Source organism: Saccostrea cucullata, unplaced genomic scaffold (genome assembly GCF_032062105.1).
Source record: "Saccostrea cucullata isolate Sc308-1 unplaced genomic scaffold, CSIRO_AGI_Scuc_v1 ctg463, whole genome shotgun sequence".
Lineage (NCBI taxonomy): Eukaryota > Metazoa > Mollusca > Bivalvia > Ostreida > Ostreidae > Saccostrea > Saccostrea cuccullata.
Genome location: NW_026925517.1, coordinates 170,904 through 183,058, shown reverse-complemented (window position 1 = coordinate 183,058; position 12,155 = coordinate 170,904).

Sequence of the window (12,155 nt, the reverse complement as noted above, 5' to 3'; positions counted from 1 at the left end):
AAAAAAGATTTTCATTGAAACGCAATTTTCAGTATAGTTGATAATTGTACTAGGTGTTGCCATGCATAAGACAATAACACCCATAGTGTGTTTACCAAGGAATGCACGTCCCTTCATACTTAGATGAATAGCAAATTGACTTTAAAAGTCGCCTTTTCTAATTTCATAAATTTACGTGCATAAAAATATTCCAATGAACACATGACATTATACCTTCTGTTTAAAAATCTCTGCAAATTAATTACTTTCAAAATAGAAATGAAAGAATTAAATGGTGCATGTTTTTTGTTTGAAATTTAAATTTATTTTTGACACACAGAAGAAGGTTTTTGTCCTCCTGAAAGGAAATAAAATTTAAAAGACACCTTACATTTCTACAGGAAAATCCACTCATACTACATTAGTATTTGTATTGTGTTCTGTATAGTGTGATGGACTTTTGAGCTTGAATATTGTTCGTTATCTTGATATATTTTTCTTAACGTGCTAAAAAGAAATAATACCTCTCAGTATGCATTTGCCTTAAAATGAATTTTACTTTGCACCGTGATATGTAACCAAATAGGACACAAGTTATTCTTTAATTTACCTGGGCCTAAATAATGTGTAACAAATGTCATGTCGGTACCTAATTGGTCCTTGGGATGAAATCTACAGGATGCCGCTTTCTTACGCAAGGAGATTTTACTCATAACTACATTTAACATGCACATGGGTTATATTTAAGAACACCTTTGTATTTAACTGAATAGTAAATCTATTGTAGTCTAGGTCACCTACACGTTTGCTGCATCGATGCATGGTCTCACACCAAACGTCTAGGAGCATTCCACTATAAATATTTTTACTTCAGAACGAGGCTTATCCAGAATTTGATAAAGCCTGTGATTGGTTGAACAAAAATAAACATTTGACAGCAGAGTTTTGGCTGATCTTAGAATCGACTTTCCTTTAAAAACATCACAGAAAGTATGCCTGGAGAAATTAGCAAATAGGTTCGACATATTTGCAGTGCTAGCTACGGGTTATGGGAAGTCAATGTTATACCGAAATTGATGCTTGAAGTTGAAGATTGTTTACAGTGTGCCGTAGTAATTTATATAGGTCATTAGTCACCTGGTACACACAGTGCGTATGCAGGTGTAGGAGTTTGCAGATGAAATAATAATCAGTCTAAATGTTAGAGTACACACTTTCTAATCACTTGCTGAATTTAAAAAAAAAAGAAATGTATAGAATGTTTGACAGTATACATGGTATATGCTTATTTACTTTTTAAATTTAATGACTTTCAGCGGAGTCGCCATAAAAATTTAGAGTTAGCGTTCTTTAACAGCGCCGCCCCGTGGTGAAAATTTTATCTACAGTATGCTCCAAGGCGTTTGAGTGGGGGGTCAAACGACTTGCGTGACCTAGGCTAAATCTATTGTGGAGAAATTAAATACCCTAAGTTAAGATGACCCCTAGGAGTTGAATTTATTTCAGTGGAAGACGTAGACAACATAGATAAAAAAAAAACGAATGTTAACCGATATAATTGGGGACTTTTTAAACCAAAAATAATAATAATAATAACTGACAAACACGTTGATAACACAATGCTTCCTTGAACTTTTTTCATAGTCATTGTTAGGCCATTATTAACTTGTTGTTTGTCTGTATTATAATTTATTTCGTTTTTGAAACTGTTACTGCGTATCAAATCAACCGAAAGATACCAACCCTACATGTATATTAAGATGACAAGAATATATTGTCAATTTTGTAAGTAAGGCAAGTTGATAATTGAAACGTTGATGTCATCTTTCTTGTTAGGTTACGATAAACGTCTTTATTTTAGTAAAGTACAGAGGTGTCAAACTCTGTGGTGTTTTTAATTTCGAGCTCACTGAAATGTATTAAGGCAATATGTGAACAAAGATATTTAATGAAAATCAGTTATTATACAAGTACATAAAAATTACCGAGTACATTTTCCCGTAGACAATGAGAAGAATTTTGGATTAGAAAACGAGGGACAGCCTTTCTCTTTGGATGTAATGACAATGTCAATAATGTTTGAAATCTTTCCAGTCCATAGTCACATCCTATTACCGACAACTGGGACAGCGGATGCATTACTGTGACAACAGACGGCAAAGTTGTTTTTCGCTATGACAGAGACCTATACTTAGTAATTGATATATTTTTACAACATTCATTTACTTTCGTTTGGTGGTTTCTCGTTTTGATCTTACCTTGAACTATTTTTCTGCATGTTGAATATAAAACTATGATTTTTTTATTGAAACAAAATTAGAATAGAATAAAGTTAAATTTCAATCGTTTTTCAAGAAAAATTGGTCAAACTGAGCTAATATAATGAAAACTGCTACTCCACGATCACATTTCTTGTTGTATATGATAAATTTAGGCTCCTTACGTCATAACTGCAAAACACGGATAGTTTTTGTTGTTTAATAAACGTGCCGCAAGCGTTTGATTTTGGTGGGTCAAATTATTTTGTCGTGTACAACAGACGAGGTAAACAATGACAGCAGATTTAAAAGGAAATATGGCAATCGGAAGCAATGAATACAAAGTTTTATGAAATATAAATTTGCTGTATCTTAATAAGCTTAAAATTTCGGTAAACGCGTTTTTGGCTGTTAATATTGGTCATATGTATAGCAGTTGTTATACGACAGCTACTGAATCTTTTAATCGATTATCAACATTAACATGTTTTATATGGACTTTTACGAGAAGCACTGTCTTTTACAGTTGACTGTTTACTTGGACATTTAAACATTCACATCTACGGAGGCACAGAGTTGATAATGGAAAAGAAAACCTTTCTGGTGGTCATGGTAATGGTGTTAGGGGCATTTGTAAGTAAAGGACTGAATTCGAGGGTGGGATGGTTGTCCTTTTCTTCAAGGACAATTAATCTATGCTTTGAAATAGCCCGTTATTTTCGTTGAATTATATGTTGAGCTAAATTATTATATCGTAAAAGAGCTTCCGTACACTGTCCTAGTGTGAGAGTAATTCGTCAACTGTAAAAGTTAGCGCTTCTCGTAAAAGTCCAATAAGATGCCATGGACAATTGGTGAACAGTCGTAAATTTTGTTTTCCAGCGAGAAACAAAAAAACAGATAATTGGAGCTGTACAATATCCTAAGCTAGAGTAAAGTACTTAATAAAGTAAAGTATCTAAATATAATAAAAGTATTCAATTTTTTATGTACAAGTCGTATGTCGTTATAAACATGGGTTTTTGATTGCTAATTTGGGCATTCCTTACGAAGCTGTTATGTTTGCAGCAGACTTCAGCAAACAAAATTATTACAGATTATTGCCGCAAGCTACGATGTTGCGGCTAAGATTACAACTACTGTTATAAGCTTGCACCAATCTTGCAGTAACTCAAAATGTTTACAGGAACATTGCAAGAAAGATACGAGGGTTGTTCGATATGTATTGTGTATTGTACCACAGCGCGATAACGCCTTGCACGGTTTCGTCGATATTTATACGCCTGGATAACTCTATTCAATACCTTGCCAACAGTATAAACACGAGCCTTCATCTACACATGGTTATAAAATAATCGTCATTTCAATAGAGCCAGTCGTAGACCACTGTTGTAAAAATGGTCGGGAAAAGGGTTGAGAATATTTAAGAAATTAGAGCTAATATAAAAGTTCGCACAAAACTCGGTAATTCGGTAAAGCAGATTTTTACTGAATTGGGGGAAGTTTATGGGTCTGATAAGGTATCTTATGAGACAGTTCGTAGGTGGGGACAGAAATTTCTGACTGGCACAGAGTCCGTCAAAGGTGCAGCAAAATCGGGTCGACCTGTGACTGTATCAGGCAAGACAAATGTCTCAAAAGTCAAGGAAATAATTGAAAAAGATGGCAGGTACACGATTCGTGATATCGCCAAAGCTGTTGGCATATCGCTATCGCCGGTGCATTTCATTTTGAAGCGTATTTTGAAAGTACGAAAGATTTCTGCCAGATGGATACCCCATATATTGACAGATGACCAAAAAAGGTACGAATACAAACCGCTAAGTGACTGCTAAAAATGTTTCCAAACTTCAATCAAAGACAATTTGCAAACATAGTTACTGGTGACGAAACATGGGTTCACTATTTCGAACCAGTATTAGAAAAGTTGAAAACAAATTATGGCTAACCAAACACGGTAGAAGGCCTGTAGTTGCCAAAAGGACAATGAGCACAAAGAAGGTCCTTTATTGCATATTCTTCTCTTGTGATGGTTTAGCAGTACAAATTCCGGTGCCGAAGGGCAAAAGTTTCACAGGCCGGTATTACCGAGATGTTGTACTGAAAAAGCTCAAGAAACAAATTATGGCTAACCAAACACGGTAGAAGGCCTGTAGTTGCCAAAAGGACAATGAGCACAAAGAAGGTCCTTTATTGCATATTCTTCTCTTGTGATGGTTTAGCAGTAAAAATTCCGGTGCCGAAGGGCAAAAGTCTTACAGGTCGGTATTAACGAGATGTTGTACTGAAAAATCTCAAGAAATATTATCAGAAACGACGTCCTGTGTCGGGATTTAGGCATGTTCGCCTTCTTCATGATAATGCTCCATCACATACATCTGAGCTTGTGAAGCAATTTTTGAAGTCTGAGAAGGTTAACGTCTTGCCACACCCACCATACTCTCCGGATGGTTTAGCAGTACAAATTCCGGTGCCGAAGGGCAAAAGTCTTACAGGTCGGTATTACCGAGATGTTGTACTGAAAAAGCTCAAGTAGAAACGACGTCCTGTGTCGGGATTTAGGCATGTTCGCCTTCTTCATGATAATGCTCCATCACATACATCTGAGCTTGTGAAGCAATTTTTGAAGTCTGAGAAGGTTACCGTCTTGCCACACCCACCATACTCTCCGGATCTAGCACCATGCGACTTTTTCCTTTTTCCAAAACTTAAAAAGTTCTTATCTGGTCGTCGATACAAGTCCCGACAGGCCCTTGGCTCAGCCGTCAGTCAGTGCCTCAGATCGAGGTATACCTAAATCAGCGTTCCGTGACGCATTTCAGAAATGGATTCAGAGATTAAAATTGTGTATTTCCAATCACGGAGAATACTTTGAAGGGATGTAATGTCAATTTGACTATTTGAATCGAATGCTTTTGAGATGTCGTAAAATACACAATACATATCGAACAACATGTCAGTCTGTTGTTCGCAGTAATAAGTTCGTTGGAAAATTTAACTTTGACAAACTGAAGCTTTGCAAGACGTTCGCAAGAAAGTAAACAAATCAAACCAGCCAAGACTTCAGTTGAACCCTTCACTTTAGGTCTAGAGAATGAAATATAGACTACTGTAGATCACTTAATTTTCGCGACACCTTATTTTCGCGAGATAGTCATTGACTCCTGATTAGCGAGACAAAATTTCCGCGAATTGTGGTTATTGCTCTATATAATCTTAAGGAATACTATTATACGCGAGAATTAAATTTCGCAAGCACACTGTCTCGCGTAATTACGCGAAAATAAAGTTCTCGTGATCAAAAAGTGATTTACAGTATACCTAGGTACCTAAAAAGGTATATTCTGAGTTTTTAATTAATACGAATGTAAAGAACACAAATACGAAGAAAAAATTGAAATTTTTGCTTTGAAAATGGAATAGAAACCATTTTAATTTTTCTATGAATTGGTCACACTTCAGTAAACATTGTAATTTAATTGCAATGTTTGATGTTAATATGCATTATTGTTTATAAAGTAACATTTATATATGAAATACATGTACATCATATACAGATTTTTAAAATAAAATATTAATTTTCTTAGGTGGTATGTTAGAAATTTTGTCTAGTGTATATTTTTATAAGGCATTCATCTTCTGAAATAATAAATCATATAATTTAGAGATATCTTACACCTAGCGACATTTTTGTCAATGAACTTGGTATAAAAATTCATTTAACAAGTTGAAATCTAAAGTAAAATAAAGGTGTTACCGACTGCTAACATCTGTCGTCAGTGTTTGCCATGTTAACGATTGTATGCTGTTCAAGACAGCTAAAATCCCTTGACCCATCAAAATCAAATGCTTGCAGCACTTGTTAAACAACAAAGACTATCCATATTTTTCAGTTATGCCTTAGAGAGCCTAAATTTATTATATACAACAAGAAATGTGACCGTGGAATAGCAGTTTTAATTCTAAATGCTAATTTGACAATTTTTTCTTGAGCAACGTTTATAATTTAACTTTATTCTGTTCTTATTTTGTTTCAATAAAAAAATCATAGTTTTATATTCAACAGAAATATAGTTTAAGGTAAGATCAAAAGGGGAAACCACCAAACGAAAGTAAATGAATGTTATAAATAATGAAAAATATTATATCAATTAGGACTGTCACATCGAAAAACAGCTTTGCCCTCTTTTGTCACAGTTGTATCGGCTGTCCCAGTTGTCGGTAATGGGGTGTGATAGTGTAATAATGAAAATGTAATGAGACTTTTTTAAACATACACAGAGACGTAAGCATATTCATTGATATCGGTCAATCAATAAACCTTGTATACACGATGTTTGATTCATTACTACCTTACGTCAATCAACAGTTATATCTACATTATCTTCGCACCAAATTTACTCTGTCCCTTTGAACCTTTAAATACATTAGTCTTCTTGAAAAGGTCAAGAAATGCCCATCTTTTGATTCCTAGAATATAGACTTGGGTCTGTGATAATGAATTTTGCTAATGATAGGTTTTTAAAAACCCAACATTTTAATGAAGAAAAAGCAGCTGAAACAATCCATCTTTTTTTAAACTTCAATATGCCAATTAATAATAAGGAATAGACGCGGTAAATATAAATAATATTTATAATGACAAAAGCAGCCAGTCTTGTACTTCATCATATTTCAAGTTAATTAAACAGTACACCTTGTATTAATACAAATATACATTGACTATTGTATCCAAACTTTTTATTTACAAGAAAACTTTACAGGGCCTGGATATCGAATATCTGAAACAAAGTCCTTCATTGTGTCCATGTTCTTCTTTACCCTAATTATAGTCTTGTTCGACACTTTATAACTGATGAAGTGAATATAGTTAATTATGAGGACTTTAGATCACTTATTTTAACAGTACCTAGATGAAGGGAACCCCGATCCTTCAACTGGCGTCGGAATTTCATTACTTTTATGGATTCTGTGGAAGATTACGCCAATAGATGGGCCAGTTATTAAACAACGATTGATTGATTGATTGTATGTTGCATAACGTCCCTCTCGAGAATTTTTCAGTCATATGGAGACACCAAATGCTCAACAAAGACTCTTTCTTTACTCCTCACTATCAACAGGAGTGAAGGAGAAACTTCAAGAGTACTGTGCAACAATAAACATGTATTTGAGAAGTGTTGTAAATCAAATGAGGATGCTTAAAAATTCCATGTAACTATTGGACAATTTGAAATCACAAGATTCTACCAAAATCAACTGATTAAAAACTTACGACTTTTGTATTTATACACATCCATTCCCCACGATTAATTAAAGTCCAGGCTTTTTGATGTCATTGAAAGCTACTTTTTCAATACAAATGGAACTTACCTTGCCATTGGTAATTTGGAAAATTATTTTGTTAAAAAACATTCTAATTGTACACACAAGTATTTTGAAGTTGACATCAAAAAGATGCTTAAGCTTGACCTTCTGATTGTCAATATTTACGTGGTTTTTGGAGACAGGGTCTTCCAACAATCTACCGGAATTCCCATGGGTACCAATTGCGCCCGTTATGAGCAAACTATTTTTGTATTCTAATGAAGCAGCATTTTTCAAAACTTTTATACGAGAAAAGAAAAAAAGCCTGTCTTGCTGTTTCCCTAAACTCGACATTCAGATATATAGGCGGCGTACTGTCAATCAATAGTGGTGATTTTCATTCTTACGTCGATGCGATATATCCCGGTGAGCATGAGATAAAAGATACCACAGAATCTGACACACGTTTCATATTTGGATATAATACTTGAAAACGTCGTTAATGGTTATCTAACAACCAAGGTCTATGATAAATGTGATGATTTTAACTTTACAATTGTCGACTTCCCTTACTTATGCAGCAATATACCTCCATCACCTGCATACGGGGTTTAGATCTCAGTTGATTCGATACGCAAGAGCATGCTCTATGTATGAACAATTTCTAAAACGAGGTCAATTATTGACAAACAAGTTGAAGAAACAAGAATATCAGCAGTCTCGTTTAAAGTTATTATTTCGTTAGTTCTATGGTCGATACAATGACATTGTCAGCTAATACCAATTATCATAGAGTCAAATGCTGAATGGCGTTTTTCATACCAATAGTTTGTCCATCATTTACAAACTGAATTGATGACAGATTTTTCCGTTAAATCCCGATCATGACAAGGAGCAAGCAGCGGGTGTGACCGGTCGGCAGGTGATGCTCACTCCTCCGTGGCAGTGGTGCACCTGATCCCACGTCTGATGTTTTGAGGCCCGTGTTTGCATGCTCTGCACCTAATTTTGAAAAGTATATGTTGTCCGTTGGAACGTTTTCGTTTCCACACGATATCTCGGAACCCTTTGAGCTTTTGCAATGAAATTTAGCATAGCAACTCCCTATGGACTTATTGATTTTGAGGTCAAAAAGTCAAAGGTCAAGGTCATAATTATGCATATTCTGTCTGTTAAAACACTTTCGTTTCCACACGATATCTCATTTGAGCTATCGCAATGAAATTTTACATAACAACTCCCTGTGGCCTAAAGAAGACCCCTATTGATTTTGAGGTCAAAAGGTCAAAGTTCAAGGTCGTAAATTTATACATTCTGTCTGTGTGTAACACTATCATTTCCGGGCGATATTTCAAGAAGATTTTGAGCTTATGCAATGTAATTTTATACCAAAACTCCCTAGACTCTCGCCCCTCTCAAGGCAATTTATTTATAGTATTACATGTCGCTATTTTTAGCGCAGGGGCATTTTTATATAAAACAGCAGCTTTATGTTCTTATTACATCTATTATAACTGTTTAATAAAGGCTAAATAAATCAAACACCATGGATTGTGTCAAATTTTGAGAATACCGAACATGAAAACATGAATATATACATGTATGTGACTTCAGTTCTGCATATACTTCACACTATGTAAAGCGACTTCGTGGTATAGTGGTTATGTCTCTCGCTTCAAATGTGAGAGGTCTCGGGATCGAATCTCGGTCTTACCTTTCTTTTTTTTTTTTTAATACTTTTTTTTTTACTAAATGATAGTATTCAGCATGTGAAATGAAAAATTTATGAGGTTATAAAATCATCATTACAGTGTGATAAATATTCCATATGAAAAAATCTTCTATACACATAATAAAGAATAAGCAATCAAATCTTTATGTGCATATTGACATACATGTATTTTATTTCCTTCAGTATTTTGATTCTACAAATTCAGTCTTTTTCCCTAAGTTCTCTGATTTTGTTTGCAACATTTGAATACTGCTCGTTATCATCTGCAAATACTTTCATAATTTCACTTAATGAAATCAGAATATTTTTTAACAAAGTACTTTTTGCAAATTTTATGACCTATGACAAGGTAATTTAATTTACCAGTTCCATTTTTATTGAAAAAGCAGCTGTCATTTCATTTGCTGTTGCATAGATTGGGTATGATTGTATATAGAGTTGAAAAGTTGTACGTCTTGATGTTATTGATTTTGATAAAACTTTGTGATTTCAAATTTCCAATCGTTCTAAGGAATTTTTAAGTATCTTCATCCGATTTACACCACTTCACGGATATATTGTGCACAGTACTCTTGAGGTTACTCCACTGCTGTTGTAGGAGTAAAAAAGAAGCATGGAAGAACATTTATTGAACCAGTTTTGTATCATTCAATTTGTAAGAAATTTTATGAAGTATCGGAATCTAGTATAGGTAATTAGGTATGGCAACTCAAATTCATTTCGGTTGTTTAGAATATTTAAATATATTTACCTCACCTGAGTCGAAGGCTCAAGTGAGCTTTCTATCAAAATTTGTCCATTGTCTGTCGTCGTCGTTGTCGTAAACTTTTCACATTTTCATGTTCTTCTCAAGAACCATTGGGTCAATTTCAACCAAACTTGTCACAAAGTATTCTTGGGTAAAGGGGATTCAAGTTTCTTTAAATGAAGGGCCACACCCTCTTCTAAGCGGAGATGATTATGAATTAGTGAAAAATAAATGGCATCTTTTAAAAATCTTCTCAAGAACTACTGGGCCAGGAAAAATGAAACTCATGTGGAAGCATCCTCTGGTAGTGTAGATTCCAGTTTGTTCAAATCATGACTCCCTAGGATAGAATGGGGCCACAATGGGGGATCAAAGTTTAATGTAGGAATACATGGTGAAAATTTTTAAAATTCTTCTTTTCAAGGACACCAAAGCCATGATTGGCCATAGTTATAGGGAAGCATCCTCTGGTAGTGTAGATTCCAGTTTGTTCAAAAATGATCCCCAGGAGTATGGTGGAGCCATGAAGGGGGATCAAAGTTTAACACAGGAACACATAAAGAAAATCTTTAAAAATCCTCTTCTCAACATCCACTGGGTCATAAAAAATGACTCTTGTTGAATGATCCTCTGGTATTGTAGATTCAAGTTTGTTCAAATCATGACATAGGATGGGGCCATAATGAGGGATCATTAACATAGGAATACATGGGGAAAATCTTCTCAAGAACAGCAAAACCATGATTGGTCCTAGTTATATGGAAGCATCCTCTGGTAGTGTATATATGTAGATTCAAGTTTGTTCAAATTATGACCCACAGGGGTAGGATGCGGCCACAATCGGGTGTCAAAGTTTAACACAGGAATATATAGGAAAAATCTTTTTAAAATCTTCTCAAGAAAAGCAAAGCTGTGATTGTTCGTATTTATATGGAGGCATCCCCGGGTAGTGTAGTGTAGAGACATAACACTTATGCAAAGGAATATAAAGGCTATATCAATAGAATTGTTCATCTTATAAACAGCATAGCCATTATGTAGCATATTTATTTCAAAGTATCCGTAGGAAGTACAGATTGAAGTTTGTTCAAATACCCGCCTCTCCCTTTTCCCTTGAACCAAATTTTATAGTTAAACTTTTCAGTACTTAACTGATAACTGATTTTTGCTTCTAGATTTTACATAGCCAGTTGCTCAGGTGAGCGATGTGGCCGCTGGGCCTCTTGTCAAACTTGACATGACCACTCGTAAAACATCCCAGTTCCTCAAATTAAAACAAAATGGTGAGCCTTACACCAAGAAATTGTTAGTCTGTTACATATACCCGCTTTGTCTTTGGGATCACCATATACTGATCCTGTAATCTAATTCTTTTTTTACTCATGAATCATATAAATTCAGAATGAAAGATGGTTTTCATGTTGCTACTCAATAACTTAGGTCGAGATTTAAACATAGCTAGATCTGATACTGTATAGACAGACCATATTTTGCCGGTAGAAAGTCGGCACTCAGGGATATTGAGCAGTGAGGGATCTTTTTCGTGCACACCTACTGCAACACAGGACCCAGGTTTAAACGTTCTTATCTTAAGGAACTGTCTTCACATCCCAAAGAGATATTCGAACCCGCGACGTAAGGATCAACTCCTTACTTGGCAATCTAGAGCAGACGCTCTAACCACTGCGCCAAGGTGGCGATTTATCCCACTCTGACAAAGGTTCTAAGTCTGTTTTTGAACGTTTGACCCATCGCCTGGCGTATCATTTCACAGAACTCATAAAATTATGCCGCTAGATGAAAGATCATGGTTCCCTTGTTTTTGCCCCTGTTAAAATATAGTCACACCTCGTAATCTCGAACTGAAAGTGAATGCCACGATGGTTTATTAGAGGGAGGGCTGTTGTCTTTAACGATTTTTGCACTATTATGTGAAGGATTTGGAAAAATGTATTTATTAATGAAGGTACAATTCCTTTAGAAAAAATACTTTGCATATTTTTATACCTATGTTTGCAGATGAGATGTTAATCTGTGCAGAGACAGCAAATGTATTGCAAAGTGTGTTGAATACAGTACCCTTTCTACCTTTTGTTCAAAATGGGTCCTTTAAGTTAATGTCGGTAAAAAC